Source organism: Gasterosteus aculeatus, chromosome 16 (genome assembly GCF_964276395.1).
Source record: "Gasterosteus aculeatus chromosome 16, fGasAcu3.hap1.1, whole genome shotgun sequence".
Classification (NCBI taxonomy): domain Eukaryota; kingdom Metazoa; phylum Chordata; class Actinopteri; order Perciformes; family Gasterosteidae; genus Gasterosteus; species Gasterosteus aculeatus.
Window position 1 is genome coordinate 77,601 of NC_135704.1, and position 19,486 is coordinate 97,086.

Below are 19,486 nucleotides of genomic sequence, written 5' to 3' on the forward strand. Positions count from 1 at the left end.
ACATCACCCGTAGGGATATCTCCTGTTATACACACCAGGTTAGATCTGAGCGATCCACCCCTTGTATTTTTGGTTAGGGCGCCTTGCTCGAGCGCCAGAGTAAATAAGTGTTTTGTGTAGGACGTTGGGACAGGTAAGGGGTGGGGGTTTTGCTAATTTCTTTGTTTTGGATCAGCTCAGCCGTCCTCCCATTTTCCCTCTATTGTTTATTATTATTATCATTATTAATAAACTGGCACGTGCTAGCCTGTTTAAACCAAACCCATCGGTGTTGGTGTGATTACTTGCGCCCACACCCGGTCTCTGGCCGTCTGGGGTTCTCAGCAGCGCGGTGTATGTTCCCCTCCCCTCACGGGGTGCTGTACGGGCGTAACACCCAGCTATGCCCACAACAGCCGCAACAACGATCATGGTATCGTTAGGTACATGTATTTGGGGAGTATCACCAAAGGCGACGACGAATCCATCCTGTACACAAAGTAGGAGAGTGTTCATCTATGTACTCATATGCACCGTATATGACAAGGTTACATTTCCATGCGGCAAACATTCACGTACCCATCTGTTGTTCGCAATGAACCACTCTCGGTGTTCCACAGTGATGTATTTGGCGATTCCCTCAATGATCCGGTTGACTTTGCTGGTACATCCTCGAGATATATACATATGGCAGATGGCAGCTCCAAACGCAATGATGGCTGCGATTCAACCCCAGCTAACGACCCCATCCGAGAATACCGACGTGCATATCATGGCAATCTTGCTCCACGCAGCTTCGGTAGTGTCAGTCTCCAGCGATAGTTGATGGATCATTTCTACATAAATGATATAGTAGTTAGTCTTGTAATATCACAGCTACCAATACTGTACACGATCATGTATTACCTTCAAACTCATTTCGCCTTGTATCCAGGAGGTTATTCACCACCTTGGCTAGGGTTGCTGATCTGACGTCATGGAGGGGAGATGCCGGCCCTGTAACCGAGTAGTAAAGGCCTCTGAGCAACTTTGCAGTATCGACCTCTGGGGTGAACCTCGCACCAAAGAAGTTAGCCATTTCTACACACGTGTGTGTAGGACCCTTGCCATCTATATGTATAGTAACCCCAGAGAGAGAGAGAGAGAGAGAGAAAGAGAGATAGAGAAAGGGGGGGGGCACAGTGTAGGAAATGAGTGTCTTTCTAGGGGTAGGTCGGGGCAAGGATAACAGAAACCCTCCACTGTATGTCCTCTGCTTGCAATGTATTTTATTAGACAATGAGTTACGGCAGATCATACTCGCGGCATATACCTAATGACAGTGAATACAGGGGATGTGCAGTTGTATCATTGACTTGCATACATACAGTTAACGGAAGCCATGTAATAGCAAATACATTGTAGGATGCATATCGATAACAATGATAACAACAAGATGCCATATGGGATTCAACAGATCTGTAACCTTAATACCGGTAAAAAAAAGATACAAATGCCATATTGTTCGAGGGATAGTACAAATATCATATTTTTTGGAATGCACATAAATCAGTATAAAAGATGTTAGTATGAAATGCAACGTATAAAAATGCAACGTATAAAAATGTAACGTATAAAATGTAACGTATAAAATGTAACGTATAGAACCGGACTACCCTGTTTGCCGTGGTACATAATACTTCATTTCCCTATTCAATGACCATGTGATTAATAGTACATCGCTTCCCTGTCAGTGGGCTTAATCTAAATGGTATTGCGCATACCACTTACACTTCATCGTACTATGAGATGTACGTCCATTCATAATACGTACTACATGTACACATCGACATTCGTCGTGACAATGTAATTGTGCTGCGATTCGTACAACGCATACTCTGCAGACATGTTGAGTGTGGCATCACGTGCCCTCTCAGGTACCCGTTTCCCCACATCCACCCCCACCCGCATAGATGCCTCTACGTCACAGGGCATGGCCACGGTAGATGCCAGTCCCTCTTCATCTAAAGGCAGGGCGAGTTTTTTGCATATGGCGGACACATGATACCATAGGTCCCCCCGGAGTGTAGAACATGCAGTCGCTACATGGAATGGGCAGTCAATGCACCCATACATTACCTTCAGACGCGCAGCTAATGCATACATGTACACTGAGAACCGTGAAACTACATCGACCGGCATATCACCGACATGCATTCTGGTATTTGTGTTCTTGTTTACAAACCATATTACGAGTATGGTGGAATCATGGAACAGGAAGCAGCACCAGTGCATAGCCCACATTTGATCACATGTAAGTAGATGGGTCTCATATGTTGATACCCTAGTTGTGCTGGCCGAGACAATGTGACCTGTGAAGGTAGGATTGTAGACCAGGGATACATACGCCACAGCCTCATCCCTTGTATGCGCCCCTTCGAAGTTGCTTCGATGGAGATCCTTAATCGACATCATGTGGTCTGTGGACACGAAAAGTTCAATTATTCATTAGTCGTCCATTCACTGGTCACAAGGAGAGGTATATACACGCATGTCAGATAACAATACTTGACGTGGACCTACCCCAAGTCGTAACGGCGGCTACAGTGGGCCACATTACGCTGTCATAGGGGTCCATGATGTCTCGTGCGGCAGTCCTGAGATTCTGGAAGCTGCTGCTACAATCCCACATTATCTTATCAATAGTCCAGTTGACCACAGACCTCGTTGATGTCATTTTGTGTATTGCACAGCTGTTCTTCATACCGGTGTCGTGTACGCAGAAGAAACACGAGGCTTGGTTGCAACAGGGGAGTTGTATCGGACAGTTGGACATCAACTTGTTCTCTATCACTTTCACTTGGGTGTTGAATTCAATCCTACAGCCACTGCATTGACTACTTTCCTGCAATATCTGCAGCAGTAAGGTTGTATTCCATGCCACTGTTTGACCAGTCGTCATCGCATACTGTTGCCCGGGGTACTTTTGGGGTGGGTGATCTGAGGTGGACGATGGCGATTGATCAGTTGCATGTACACAAGGCCTGGTTGGTGGTAGTAGAGGTGGCGGCATGGCGATGGATGGGGGCGGTGTAGCAGTCGGTGGACCTGGATGGGGGTCACATTGATGGTGTGCATATTCTGGCGCCGTTGACTGATGTGGGTCATACCGATGTACATATCCCGGCGTCGATGACTGCTGTGGTTCATGTCGTGGCAATGTGGGGTTGTACTGCGTTGGCGACAAGTGAACATACTGCAGTGGTGACGACATACGTTCCTGTTGTGTCTCACATCCCATCGATGGCATATGCTGGCCATGTTGTGATTGATCACGTCCCACTGGTGACATGTGGATATATTGTACCGCCGATGTATGCTGTCCATACGTTGGTGGCACGTCAGTGGGATGATACGGTACCTGTACCGAAGGTTTGGGTACCGGAGGGGGGTTAGGGTTTGGTACCGGAGGGGGGTTAGGGCTGGGAATGATGGGTCCCACATGTCCTGGTTCCGACACGCTGATATCATCACACATGCTGCTGAGACATATTATGCTCTGTTCAACTTCATCGCAATGCTGCTCAAGAGGGTCCCGCACAAATGAATCTACGTCGAGGTAGGTATCATTGTTTTGGTATACGGACCTTACAGCTGATATGGCATCTGGGTCTTCAGTCCCCAGGATGGATTCTATAGCACTGTTCGTCCTATCTTGGTCGTCTCCAATTACGCACGTCCCGTCGATCTGCCACCCACCACCGATGCCTTGGCCGATGGTATCCAGGGGTACAGGGTCTTTCTCCGGGGCCGGGGGTATAGCCGTATTTAATCGGTCCGTGTCCCCTTCCGCGGTATCATCATCTTCGCCATCTGAAGTGAGGTCTATGCTGGGGACATACACTTCACTATCTAGCGGCGCACGGAGAAAAGTGGTTACAGTAGCCGGGGCGTTTGTGGTATCAGGTGGTACACTAACATCAGCAACCGGTGCAGCTATTGATGTCCAGTCGTCTTTATACGGTGAACACGCCGGCGCGACAGACGGTAGTGTCATCCTACGCAATGTAACTACTGCCACTTTCTTCTCCAACGCGATCATATGCTCCGGTGACTCTCTGCTAGCTCCTTCATCGTGTGTATTTTTACAGCTACTGGATGTAACAGACGTAGTGGCGCCGAGTGTATCGTTGCTAGCTCCTGCATTATTTGCCTTTTTACAGCCACTGGATGTACCAGCCGTAGTGGCCCCGAGTGCATCCCTCGTGAGACGAGGCCTCTTTGGTACAACAACCTTTTTTGGTACAGCGCCCTTTTGGGGGGGGACCTTTGGTACATTTGCTCTTTTTGCAGTGGCCTTCTTTGCAGGAGCCTTCGACCCGGGTGCCTTCGACCCGGGTGCCTTCGACCCGGGTGCCCTCGGCCCGGGAGCTTTTGGCGCGGGAGCTTTTGGCGCGGGAGCCTTTGGCGCGGGAGCCTTTGGCGCGGGTGCCTTCGGCCCGGGAGCCTTTGGCGCGGGAGCCTTCGGTGCGGGAGCCGTCGGCGCGGGGGCCTTCTTTGCAGGGGCCGTCGACGCGGGAGCCGTCAGCGCGGGGGCCTTTTCACTTTCATCCTCTGAATCTGAGGACTCTGAGGATGAACTGGATGATGATGATGATGATGATTCACTTGATTCAGAGTCTGACCCGGACCCCGCCTCCCTTGTAGTAACACATGCGCCCGTAGAAGTCACAGGAATAGTACCTCTCTTATCTGACGTGTCCTCACCTTCTTCCTCAGATTCCGAGGATAACACTGTGGATGTTGATGCCATTGGCTCCTTCCATTCACGTTTCCTGCTAGTGCCCCCGCCAATAGGCGGGCCCCTGGTCATGCAAGGGTCTGACTGATTAGTCTGATTACCGGTACAGTGGAATACATGTGCGTCATGTGTTGTCCGCTGTTCTCTGTCACCATGATTGGCTTTAGGTATCTTGTAGGCATTATTCATAGGGTTGGGATGGCCGTACATCGGTGGACCTTTGTGTTGCCTATAGCCACCGTTACGATTCAGTTCATCTTTGCGCAATGATCCAGATCTCGGCACACTCGTGTATTGTCCCCTGGTTTCGGCGGGTCCACTTCTACCCCAGTCGTCTGCCGTTGTCTGACTCCGTTGACGTCCATGTTTGTCATGGGGCCGCTGTGTACGAAATAAACAATGGTAAGGTCCTAAACAATAACATATTATAGTATCATACTCATATGTTTGGATGTAGTACTACATACCGTGTTATCATACGGATTATATCTAGGTCGCTCATTACTCTGGACACCGAGCCTGTTTGCTTGACTCTGTCGAGGCGAATTGGGCCCCGGATCAGGCCTCGGCCTGGACCTGGGTCTATTGAGTCTTCCGAATTCCAATACACGCGAGCCCCTTGCCGCGGTTGTACGATGTTTTGTGTATGAAGACGACGGCTTGAATTGCCGATCATATCGGACACTTTGATGGCCGTACTGATCCAGTGTCTGTTGTTGGTCGGCGACGCGCCTCATGAACAGGTTGTCCCTCAGGGTATTATTTGGGGCGGTGTTCATCTTTACACGTCTACTGTCATCGGTATCTGTGGATCATTTAACCGGGATGGACATTGTGTTTATATACTGTCACCATAATCCTATAATTACACATAAGGGATTAGTGGTACGTGTGATGTAATCAAATTTCCATTACACATGTCGACCTAGACAATGACACTTTTATTATATTATCATGACAATATGAAATGGATACGATAATACCATGGAATGAATACGACAATATCTTAAATGTTCGATTACATAGTACATGACTGCCAATGAATAAATGAATGGTACTGACCACAGTACATTGATGATCATTGGACGATGGGACCCTGTTACCTCCTCGTGTCAGACTACACTGGAGGAGAACTGAACTGGATATTGTATTATATACACATGCCTTGCCTACTTGAATATGTGCTACGTGGCCATTCATTCGACTGAAGGGGGTTACGTGGCCATATATATATCTCATGTGTACTACGTGGCCATTCATTTCAATGGACGGGACTACGTGGCCATTCATTTCAATGGACGGGACTACGTGGCCATTCATTTCAATGGACGGGACTACGTGGCCATATATATATCCCATGTGTACTACGTGGCCATCCATTTCAATGGACGGGACTACGTGGCCATTCATTTCAATGGACGGGACTACGTGGCCATTCATTTCAATGGACGGGACTACGTGGCCATTCATTTCAATGGACGGGACTACGTGGCCATATATATATCCCATGTGTACTACGTGGCCATTCATTTCAATGGACGGGACTACGTGGCCATTCATTTCAATGGACGGGACTACGTGGCCATTCATTTCAATGGACGGGACTACGTGGCCATATATATATCCCATGTGTACTACGTGGCCATCCATTTCAATGGACGGGACTACGTGGCCATTCATTTCAATGGACGGGACTACGTGGCCATTCATTTCAATGGACGGGACTACGTGGCCATATATATATCCCATGTGTACTACGTGGCCATCCATTTCAATGGACGGGACTACGTGGCCATTCATTTCAATGGACGGGACTACGTGGCCATTCATTTCAATGGACGGGACTACGTGGCCATATATATATCCCATGTGTACTACGTGGCCATCCATTTCAATGGACGGGACTACGTGGCCATTCATTTCAATGGACGGGACTACGTGGCCATTCATTTCAATGGACGGGACTACGTGGCCATATATATATCCCATGTGTACTACGTGGCCATCCATTTCAATGGACGGGACTACGTGGCCATTCATTTCAATGGACGGGACTACGTGGCCATTCATTTCAATGGACGGGACTACGTGGCCATATATATATCCCATGTGTACTACGTGGCCATCCATTTCAATGGACGGGACTACGTGGCCATTCATTTCAATGGACGGGACTACGTGGCCATTCATTTCAATGGACGGGACTACGTGGCCATATATATATCCCATGTGTACTACGTGGCCATCCATTTCAATGGACGGGACTACGTGGCCATTCATTTCAATGGACGGGACTACGTGGCCATTCATTTCAATGGACGGGACTACGTGGCCATTCATTTCAATGGACGGGACTACGTGGCCATACTCCCTATGCCAGGCAAACACCCAAAGAAGACTAATGCGATGGCCTCACTCAGTTCATGTAGTGATACTGTGAATGTAATGAAATGTTCATTCATGAAGCTTCAAATGGTGCGTAAGAAACTCGCTCTGTTAAACAGGGTAATGGTTTCAGGGCCATTTGACTGCGACAAGGCTCTATCCGACAGTATCGATATTTCCAAGGACACTATAGTTGGACAGTTCACGGCATTTGATGCCGTGAAAGCCATGCAAGGAACACTGTTTTCCAGATACGACAGGGATGCTACAATACCCCAATCTATTGCAAATCTGACCGTGCACGCAGTCGAGTCTGTGCTCAGAGATACAGTGAATATACGTGTGAACAGTGGGGCAGATGATAAGTTCTTCGCACATGTCGCTGACACCCTCTCGTACAAGCACGTTGCTGATCATCACGCGATGAAAGCATACGTGTCTTCGATGTGTCACGATCGAGAGTATGTTGATCAGCTCATGTGTATGTTGTTCGGAATTGCTGGGGGGCGGCGCAAGGATGGCACATTCCCTGTGCATACTGGGAACGCAATTGTGTTCCGATACAGAATGAGTGACATGATCAAGGATAACGAGCCCGCCGTCTTTGAGGAATTGTGTCTACATAGACACTATGCCCTACATACGAGCAGTCTACACACCATTGTAATACCACCGACTACATCCCAGCATAAGTGTACTACATGCGATTCGCATCCCTGTTTCCTCTCGTGCCCAGCAACTGCTAATCGGTATTACAATACTCTAAAAGATGACCCTATGAGTGTGGGGATGTTGATTCAACAGAACTTATTAGGTACCATCTTCCCCCATTTGGCAAAGCTCGTAACAGTGGCACAGGCTATAAAAGCATCGAGTGAAAAAGGCCTCAACTTTTGCATCATAGCAGACACCATGTTTGCTATGATGCTCAACATGACATCGGGGGGACATCCGGATGCCCCCCCCTACTATTGTGAGCTGGGACACTACGTAAAGGTTGAATCCCCTGGGTCATCCTTTGCCCTCGCAAGTCATGTTCCTTTTGTTGCAGACCGATTGGAAACGGCTGCAAAAGCACTCACGTCAGATAGCACAGGGACGGGATTGTGCCCTCTCAAATGCTTCGATGCTGCCTTGATACGATTCCTATTCACTGAACAGTTCAATACCACTAGACTGTTCCAGGCATCGACTGTGTTCAATTACGTTATAACCAACACAGCGCCACGTGATACAGTAGAGAGGGTTATGATCATGAACCTAACCGGACCATGCGAGGGAAAGACATATGTCAACAACCTGATAACGCAATTACTATCACTGGTGCCAGGGTGTATTGAGAGACTGACGTCATTCACCCCTCATTCATTCAAGTACAGTACAACAGTCCGTACGTCCAAAACCCTATTCATCGACGATGGTCATGTTGCTCACAAGGGGGCCTTACGTGGACACGGAAAGGAGGCTGATGTAACTCCAGGGACATTCAAAGTGTTACTGGACACAAGTTTGCTGGAAAGCGATGTGATCAGAAAGACAAACGGTGGCCTGGTGACAACCCGTCACACAGTGCTACAGAACTGCGGTTTCGTATGGAACAGTAATACGGCTACCTTTCTCAGCGACGCTTGGCAGGACAGGTGTGTGCTACTAGACAGTGAGCATTGCCCGATAAGCAACCGTACCTGTACTGATGTACGTATACGCGGCCTCATCAAAGAGGAGCGCATGGACATTGTTGGTGCTTTATGTCTGTATAGACAGAATGTAGTGCAGTCAGTAACAGCCCTCGCGGACCCCCAACTGCTTCAGTTCACACGCAACTATGATAGTGCCAGGGATTGCTGTATGCGTAATTACAAGGCACGGTCCCTTGGCTATGGGGAGAGGCCCCATCGCACTGTGGTCCAGATCAACCATATGGTCTTTGCGGAAAGCATGAAGTTGGCATGTGCCTTCATATTTGACATCTGGATACCCCCCTGGACACAGATGTTACCTGAAATGACGTTAACGCAGGCTCGACTCGCAGCGTTGGACAGACTTCCTTTCGGGCAATTGTGTCTGGAGGTGATTGCCATGCAACGGATATGCGCTGCCGCCTGTCTTCCTGATCTAGTTCCAAGGCTCCTCGATCAGGGAAGTCGATACGCGTGTGGCATTCTAGGCTTTGTCCTCTCCCACATTGACGGGTGCAATGCTAAGGTTGCTGGTGGATCCCTTACCATACAACTGTCACGCATGAACTTTGATGGATGCGGCCTAGGATCCCTCCGGGACGTACATGATAATCTCATCAAGTACCACCGATGCCTTGGCCGATGGTATCCAGGGGTACAGGGTCTTTCTCCGGGGCCGGGGGTATAGCCGTATTTAATCGGTCCGTGTCCCCTTCCGCGGTATCATCATCTTCGCCATCTGAAGTGAGGTCTATGCTGGGGACATACACTTCACTATCTAGCGGCGCACGGAGAAAAGTGGTTACAGTAGCCGGGGCGTTTGTGGTATCAGGTGGTACACTAACATCAGCAACCGGTGCAGCTATTGATGTCCAGTCGTCTTTATACGGTGAACACGCCGGCGCGACAGACGGTAGTGTCATCCTACGCAATGTAACTACTGCCACTTTCTTCTCCAACGCGATCATATGCTCCGGTGACTCTCTGCTAGCTCCTTCATCGTGTGTATTTTTACAGCTACTGGATGTAACAGACGTAGTGGCGCCGAGTGTATCGTTGCTAGCTCCTGCATTATTTGCCTTTTTACAGCCACTGGATGTACCAGCCGTAGTGGCCCCGAGTGCATCCCTCGTGAGACGAGGCCTCTTTGGTACAACAACCTTTTTTGGTACAGCGCCCTTTTGGGGGGGGACCTTTGGTACATTTGCTCTTTTTGCAGTGGCCTTCTTTGCAGGAGCCTTCGACCCGGGTGCCTTCGACCCGGGTGCCTTCGACCCGGGTGCCCTCGGCCCGGGAGCTTTTGGCGCGGGAGCTTTTGGCGCGGGAGCCTTTGGCGCGGGAGCCTTTGGCGCGGGTGCCTTCGGCCCGGGAGCCTTTGGCGCGGGAGCCTTCGGTGCGGGAGCCGTCGGCGCGGGGGCCTTCTTTGCAGGGGCCGTCGACGCGGGAGCCGTCAGCGCGGGGGCCTTTTCACTTTCATCCTCTGAACCTGAGGACTCTGAGGATGAACTGGATGATGATGATGATGATGACGATGATGATTCACTTGATTCAGAGTCTGACCCGGACCCCGCCTCCCTTGTAGTAACACATGCGCCCGTAGAAGTCACAGGAATAGTACCTCTCTTATCTGACGTGTCCTCACCTTCTTCCTCAGATTCCGAGGATAACACTGTGGATGTTGATGCCATTGGCTCCTTCCATTCACGTTTCCTGCTAGTGCCCCCGCCAATAGGCGGGCCCCTGGTCATGCAAGGGTCTGACTGATTAGTCTGATTACCGGTACAGTGGAATACATGTGCGTCATGTGTTGTCCGCTGTTCTCTGTCACCATGATTGGCTTTAGGTATCTTGTAGGCATTATTCATAGGGTTGGGATGGCCGTACATCGGTGGACCTTTGTGTTGCCTATAGCCACCGTTACGATTCAGTTCATCTTTGCGCAATGATCCAGATCTCGGCACACTCGTGTATTGTCCCCTGGTTTCGGCGGGTCCACTTCTACCCCAGTCGTCTGCCGTTGTCTGACTCCGTTGACGTCCATGTTTGTCATGGGGCCGCTGTGTACGAAATAAACAATGGTAAGGTCCTAAACAATAACATATTATAGTATCATACTCATATGTTTGGATGTAGTACTACATACCGTGTTATCATACGGATTATATCTAGGTCGCTCATTACTCTGGACACCGAGCCTGTTTGCTTGACTCTGTCGAGGCGAATTGGGCCCCGGATCAGGCCTCGGCCTGGACCTGGGTCTATTGAGTCTTCCGAATTCCAATACACGCGAGCCCCTTGCCGCGGTTGTACGATGTTTTGTGTATGAAGACGACGGCTTGAATTGCCGATCATATCGGACACTTTGATGGCCGTACTGATCCAGTGTCTGTTGTTGGTCGGCGACGCGCCTCATGAACAGGTTGTCCCTCAGGGTATTATTTGGGGCGGTGTTCATCTTTACACGTCTACTGTCATCGGTATCTGTGGATCATTTAACCGGGATGGACATTGTGTTTATATACTGTCACCATAATCCTATAATTACACATAAGGGATTAGTGGTACGTGTGATGTAATCAAATTTCCATTACACATGTCGACCTAGACAATGACACTTTTATTATATTATCATGACAATATGAAATGGATACGATAATACCATGGAATGAATACGACAATATCTTAAATGTTCGATTACATAGTACATGACTGCCAATGAATAAATGAATGGTACTGACCACAGTACATTGATGATCATTGGACGATGGGACCCTGTTACCTCCTCGTGTCAGACTACACTGGAGGAGAACTGAACTGGATATTGTATTATATACACATGCCTTGCCTACTTGAATATGTGCTACGTGGCCATTCATTCGACTGAAGGGGGTTACGTGGCCATATATATATCTCATGTGTACTACGTGGCCATTCATTTCAATGGACGGGACTACGTGGCCATTCATTTCAATGGACGGGACTACGTGGCCATTCATTTCAATGGACGGGACTACGTGGCCATATATATATCCCATGTGTACTACGTGGCCATCCATTTCAATGGACGGGACTAATACACAGGCATCCACACGAAGCAGCTAGTTGTGCTGGCTATAGGTACTCTTGCCGCCCGAGTTCACGTAGAGGTTGCTGCCGTTCCTGTTAGCGCCGTGGTTGACGCGATACAGCTCAAGGCGAAATATAAGGTATGTACGCGCAATGATTTTAACATGACCCCTACATGGTACTGTGTGACCATTCGTGGGTGCTACGTGATACTAATATTGATACTGCCCAATAGGTCCCGGGGTCACTGAGACCGATTGTAGCTGTGGAGGCATACGTACGACAGACATCGTACGCCACCCCGCCGACATTGGGATTCTCCCTACCCCAGAAGAGACATATCCCCATACCCCGCCAACCAAAGTGATCTGGAAACAATGTACCCTGGTCCGGCGGATACGTCTCCGGGCACAGCCCTATGGACATCAGACGACAGTGACGTATGGCTGACTGTTGACAGGGCTGCTTCACCTGCAAATTGTACATAGGCACCTGACACCAATACGTGCGACATAATATGTATTTTATTGGAAATCTCGCAACAAAACAGACCAATAAACACAACTGTTCCACAGTCTAGCGCGTGTATGTAATCCCTTTTTGCACAGCGGGCTTGAAATACAGATGCAGGACCGCATTTTGCGGCACCTTGTGGAGGGCGTCGTGCAACGAATAGAATCCTTTTGTACTCCTGTTTTGCACCTTTGGTACCATGCGGTTGTCCAGGTCAGTGAGCGTCTCGTACGACCCTGCCATATTATGGCAGAGTGTGTTCAGTGCGGACTCAAAAATACCCATGCAGTAGGCGGCGTCCCAGACCGAAGCGTTGATAGACACTCTCTGTTTGCGCACTCTGCCGTGTTTCCCAAGCGCAGGAACCCAGAAGCGACACACCACGGTGTCAGCGCTGGTGCCGCGGCCATTGCGGGTATGGGGACATAGCGAATAACGGGCAGTGTACAGATCCAGCAGTCCGTCTTTCAATTTATGTCTACGGTGCCATTCATTCCGTGCCAACACGGGGTCTGTGCCATACGTGGTCCACATGGCGCGTGGCTTGTTGTAGTTAATACAGTCCAGTGACGGCATCGCAGTGTTCATTGCAGCCTAGCGCAGTATGACTGGCCACTAGGTAGACGCGGTGCATTATATGCAAAGGTATGGGTCACGCCTCCTCTGTTTCCCAGTCTACTGGGAGGACATATCGGGCCCCGCCGTCGCCTCCCCCTCACCCTGCCAGAGAGAACACTCGGTGTTTGTACAAATGAGCGTCCTTGTGAAGCCCTCGTATTCCTTAAGGGAGGATCTAGAATTGACCTGTCCCCATGGGTATAGTTTCTCGGTTCTTCCCCGTGTAGTATCCCCTCCTTTTTTCCAAGGGAGGATTGATTACTCTGCTATTATGCTGGGTGCTACTGCGCATCAATGGTGATTCGCAAACGGTCCCCCCTTGACTGGCAAAGACGCCACAGTTTATTCAATGTGATGCAGGAGGCCCTATCTACTCAAGAACACTCCGCTACTCAGAGGATAAACCTTTCTCCTTCATCTGATGTATAGTACAACTATAACTCGTTGCTGCGCCTCATCAGTTTCATATGGAGTTATTTGGTTTCCTTTAGTCTTCAGGACCCCCCACTTCCAGGGTCCTTATAGACTATGTGAATTGATAGGATGCGAGTTCGTTTGCCCCCCCTCCTCCATTCTGCCAAAAGCACACTGAGCCATCCATTGAGGTCGATCTGCTGCGGCCACTTATCATTGTCGATTGGATGTACAAGTTATATATACGGAGACTACTACCATAAGTGTCTTTTAAGATTTCTTTATTATAGAGAACAGTTAAAACAATGAGCTGGAGGAAATTACACAGGTTGTTAGTTTGTACAACAACGCATACATCGTTAAGTCGTCATCTTATAACAAGTACACTTTAGTTACAACCAACGGTTCCTGGGGTTCTTCACTGAGGATTCAGTAGGAGGTAAAACAAGGAATAGCTATTCGATACATTGTAATTTAGTCTTTGCGCATTCTGTCTGGCCAAAGCCAGTTCAGAGGTATGTTTCTGGGTTTACCAAACGTCTATGTAGGCCATAGGCACGTCTGTAGGCGGGAAGCCGTCGTATCGCCGGGTCCCCGGGCAATGGACATCCGCCCTTATTTATCCCTAGGACAACCACCCTAGGAAGTGCAGGTCGCACCGAGCATGGTCCAGATAAGGGCATTTCAGGGCTCCCTAGGCCATGTGGCAGGGACCATGTCTTCGTGCATTTCCCCCGTCAACTTGCGATGTGTCTTCCATCTGGCGCAGTCCAGCCAGACCACAAACGGTTTCATGCCGGCACTATGGAGAATCAGGAATTGGCGCCCAAGTCCTTCACTGTCCATGGTGCTCCAGTGAGTCACACTGCAGCGGGTCCGTCTGGGGGTATCGCGGTAAGATCCTCCTGGATCCATCCCCCCAGGACGTTCAGCTAGGATGACAGACCCGGACAGTAGCCTCATAAGACCGCATGTGCTGGGTTGCGGGATGGATTGTTCACCCCATCGTACGTGGGTTGCCGTCAGGAGAGTTTTGACTACGGTGAGTCCGAGCACCAGCTCCCATAGATTGCCTTGGGGTGTCTGGACATACAATCGTAGTCTCTGCCTAATCGTTGAGTCGCCTCCGATGGTTTGGATGACTTGTTCATTCCATGAAGCTAATGGTGGTTTATGTGGGGGGTTGTTACCGATGTCGTTATTACTGGTGTCTATCGGAGCTAATGCAGGGAAAGCAGGCCCCGGAGTTGACTCGGGCTCTGGGGGAGCATGGCCTTTCTTTTTTTTACGCTTGGTCTTGTTAGGGGCTGTAACGCCTCTGGTAGGTTCTGCTAGGGGTTCTTCGATGGGAACTGGGATTACGAGTAGGTCCTGTTCTTTCCCTAAAGGAGGTAGGGGTTCCGCACAGGTGTAAGATGAACTGATAGGGCAAATCACTGCACCGAGCTCTGTCGGGTCGTCTGCGCTTGTTTGCGGCCGTGATGGCTTGCTACTTCTGGTGGATGTTGCGGGCGTCTGACTAATGCACATCGACGACTGTACCATCTCGGTTGTTCCCAGATATTTGAGTGCATTGGCGAGTTCGCTGAGCTCGGCCTCGCCTGCGTGCGTCTCCTGGAATAGTTCTTCATCCTCATGCATGATGGAGCCTATGGGTACCCAAGAGGTTTCCCTGCTGGGCAGAGGGGAGCCTACTCTTATGGGGGAACCGGACCATATATCTACACCATCGGGCTCGCCGTTGGTGTCCCGGGATCCCTCTTGACTGTGAGGTAGAGTCGCTTCCAGCGCCGCGCTTACATCATCTTTGCCCTGTTACCCAGAAGACATAGACAAGAATACTTATTACAGTTATGATCGGCCCTGCGCGCTCGAATTCCCATTAGTTAAAATGAACAGAAACCTTTATTTACCCACAACCGGCCGACTTCCATTTGCGACAGGGGTAGGTACATCTACACGGCGGGACAGTAAGGTCTGGAGAGATCTTCGAGACTTCTATGGGCAAAGCCGGGTGATAATGGCTGTTCACAGCAATCTATTGTTTGGTCAGGATCATCGTTAAGGAGAGTAATGTATGCAATGATCAACGCTCACAAATAAAGATCAGATACAATACATTTAAGTAGTGGGAACGCCCTCTTGAAGCCCCACCCATTCCGACCATTCGTTTGCATGGCCACGTAGTACCGACCATTCGTTTGCACGGCCACGTAGTACCGACCATTCATTTTGCATGGCCACGTAGTACCGTCCATTCGTTTGCATGGCCACGTAGTACCGACCATTCATTTTGCATGTCCACGTAGTACCGACCATTCATTTTGCATGGCCACGTAGTACCGTCCATTCGTTTGCACGGCCACGTAGTACCGACCATTCATTTTGCATGTCCACGTAGTCCTCCCCCATAGTAATGCATGGCCACGTAGTCCCCCTGGCCACGTAGTCCTCCTCCATAGTAATGCATGGCCACGTAGCCCCCCTCCATAGTAATGCATGGCCACGTAGTCCCCTCCATAGTAATGCATGGCCACGTAGTCCCCTCCATAGTAATGCATGGCCACGTAGTCCCCCCCCACAGTAATGCATGGCCACGTAGTCCCCCTGGCCACGTAGTCCCCTCCATAGTAATGCATGGCCACGTAGTCCCCCCCCACAGTAATGCATGGCCACGTAGTCCCCCTGGCCACGTAGCCCCCCATAGTAATGCATGGCCACGTAGCACAGTGCAGGGTACTATATCTGTGCAGGACAGCGACTTATTGATTCATTTCCAGCATGTCTTATCCATTTGTTGTCGAGGTCGCCATGAGACGATCGACTCGTGCAGCAGTGTCCTGGACTCTTCAATCATTCCCATTGTACATACCATTTGATATATGTCAATATCTACGGTATTCAAACAATGGCAACACCGGAGAACATATATTAGAGTCACTGATTCACAAATCAATTGACCAAGGGACTGAATACCACAATGTCTACCGTGGAGAGGTGGTCTACTCTGTAGATGTTACCCGTAAAGGCATAGGTTATCCTCTGGTAGACATCGAACAGCGACGTAATAACGCTGTACATGTACATGCCAGTAAACTGATATGTGTGCGTCGTATGCTCATGTTGACTGCCATACAAGCATGTGCTGGATTCCATGTAATGTCCTCTGGAGAAAGTGAAACATGGGCAATATTTCTGGAGCAATGTCTTCGAAAAGAGTACATCAGTCCAACAGTTGCGACGTCAGTGAAAAGGTTCACTGTTGAGAATATAATACGATTCCTGGAATCGCTGAGCCCCATTGGAAACCAGGAACACCTACACGTCACACAAAAAAGAATACTGGACGTATTGTCCTGCTGCAGCCGTTCAAACCCTCATCTCGTACCTCATGTAGAGACCTTGACCCGGGGGACGATACGACTACCTGTCGTATATTACGTCACATCTCTGGGGCCAAATTGGTGTCGCATGATATACATGCCCCGAACGCTGGTGTTCCTGGCCCTTACAGCCAATTGTGGGGTCAATGCACTGCATATGATCCACTGGGTTCTGGCACCACATGTCTGCGACAGTAGCCACTACACAAACCATGACCGTGTGATGATTATCGAAAATTATCTGTGGCAACACGCTGTAGACCTACGGCACTATTTCAATGATGTGCTTCTCGCACTTACCCTATTCAACTGTATTACTGGAAGGGATTTCCTCGCAAACTGGCTTGAGTACGGGAAAGCGACGTTATGCGAGACCCCGTCTGAATGCATTCCTCGTGATACACTGTATGCAATGTACACCCTACGCCTGCCAATGTGATACACTCATCAGTGAGGCCATACGATGCGGAACACACTGGAGTCCCTGTAATCATAGACAGAACCCACATATGTACATTATGCGTAAGCTAAGCGAAAGCCTTTACGTTTGTTACGATGGAATGATGGGAAACCAGGAGCGAGATGCGGTAAAGAGTCTTTTAATGGTCAAAAGGAAAAACAGTCCTCAATAATGAATAAACTCAAAGTCCTCTGGCGTTGGCCGGAAACATAACAAAAGCAGACAGGGGAAATCAGGAACTTAGGGGCATAAGGATTACTCCCGTGAGGACAGCGTTCGGGGATCCCGGGGTGCTCCCTACCAGCCGGATCCAGCAGAGAGGTGAAAGCAGATGAGCTGCCGGGGGAGCGCGCCGGTCGGGCACTCTGGAATGGCACAGTCACAAATACGCGGACGGTGAAGGTGCAGGGCAAGACAGGACGAGACGAGTGCTGACGCGTGTGCCTACATTCATGGAATAATCCGACAACAAGACAAGGCTAGAGGGAGGGAATAAGAAGCAGGCAAAATCAGGTGGAAGAGGTTTCAGGTGAGACAATGATGAGGACGAGGGGAATCAGCTGTGAGGGATAATGAGGGGAGAGAGAGAGCAAGGGCAGGGGGTGTTTGCCTGAGAGTACCACAAGAGGGAGACAGGGGACAAGGAGGGAAGAGGAAGCCAGGGTCATGACAGTACCCCCCCTCTCAATGAGCGCCCCCAGGCGCTCCCTGGGATAGTCGGCGGGTCCGGCGGAAGTCATCGATCAGTGCGGGATGGATGTCCCGGGAGGGGGTCCAACTTCTCTCCTCTGGGCCGTACCCCTCCCAGTCGATGAGATATTGATGACCGCGACCCCGGGGGCGCACATCGAGAATACGGCGAACCCTGTAGGCAGGAGCGTCTTCGACAAGACTAGGCGATCGAACAGGACGAGGGGGGGGGCGAATGGCGGGTTTGATACAGGAGACATGAAACACAGGGTGGACACGGCGAAACTTAGGCGGGAGACGGAGCTTCACTGCGACTGGGTTAATGATCTTAGTGATACGGAAAGGTCCTATGAAACGGTTCGATAATTTCCGTGACTCTGACCGGAGAGGTAAGTTAGAGGTGGATAACCAAACCCTCTGACCACAAGTGTAACGCGGACTCTTGATTCTGCGTCTGTTGGCCGCGACTGACATGCGTCTACCTGCTCGACAAAGGGCCGATCGCACTCTCCTCCAGGTGCGTTTGCAACGGCTGATAAAGGACTGTGCGGACGGGACGTTGGAATCCGAGTCTTGGGACGTAAACAGCGGAGGTTGGTAGCCAAAACAGCAGTGGAAGGGCGAGAGACCGGTACTCGCGGTGGGAAGGGAATTGTGGGCGTATTCGGCCCAGGATAGTTGTTGCGACCATGACGAGGGGTTCTGATGGGTGAGGCTGCGAAGGATGCGGGCGACGATCTGATTGGTTCGCTCAGCCTGGCCGTTAGTTTGGGGGTGGAACCCGGACGACAGACTAGCGGATGCCCCAATAAGGCGGCAGAACTCCTTCCAGAATTGGGAAGAGAACTGGGGGCCCCTATCCGAAACGATATCCGTCGGCAGACCGTGTAACCTAAAAACATTATCAACCATGATCTGGGCGGTCTCGTTGGCGGAGGGGAGTTTAGCGAGCGGAACGAAATGGGCTGACTTAGAGAAGCGATCGACCACAGTTAGAATTACGGTGTAGCCCGCCGAGGGTGGAAGCCCGGTGATGAAGTCGAGAGCTAAATGTGACCAAGGGCGGGTGGGGATGGGTAACGGACGGAGCAGGCCGGCTGGGGGGGAATTGCCGGCCTTGGTCTGCGCGCACGTGACACAGGAGGTAATAAACCGACGTGTGTCTTGTTCCACGGAGGGCCACCAGAAGCGCTGACGAATTACCGCGAGGGTGCCCCGAACGCCGGGGTGGGCAGCAAATTTAGAGGAGTGTCCCCACAGTAGGACCGCCCGGCGCGTTGACGCGGGGACAAACAGGAGTCCCTTAGGGCAGTTCCGAGGGGTTACGGCTCGCGCAAGAGAACGCTTAACCAGCTTCTCAATCCCCCAGACGACCATGCCGACCACACGACCCGGGGGAACAATCTCCTCCGGGGTATTCGGGGGAGAGGAGTCAAAGAGACGGGATAGCGCGTCCGGCTTGATGTTCTTAGACCCCGGGCGGTACGAGATGGTGAAGTTAAAACGAGTGAAGAATAGA

At 50.3% G+C, this 19,486-nt stretch overlaps 1 long non-coding RNA gene across 1 annotated transcript; it reads right to left on the reverse strand.

Annotated features, from left to right (window-relative positions):
- Window positions 1-375: 375 nt before the first annotated feature.
- Window positions 376-4,610, reverse strand: LOC144388878 (uncharacterized). The gene is made up of 5 exons (XR_013453138.1): window positions 2,542-4,610; window positions 2,366-2,438; window positions 886-975; window positions 559-815; window positions 376-468 (listed from the first exon to the last, which is right to left on the reverse strand). It is a non-coding gene; the product is annotated as an uncharacterized LOC144388878 (long non-coding RNA).
- Window positions 4,611-19,486: the final 14,876 nt, after the last annotated feature.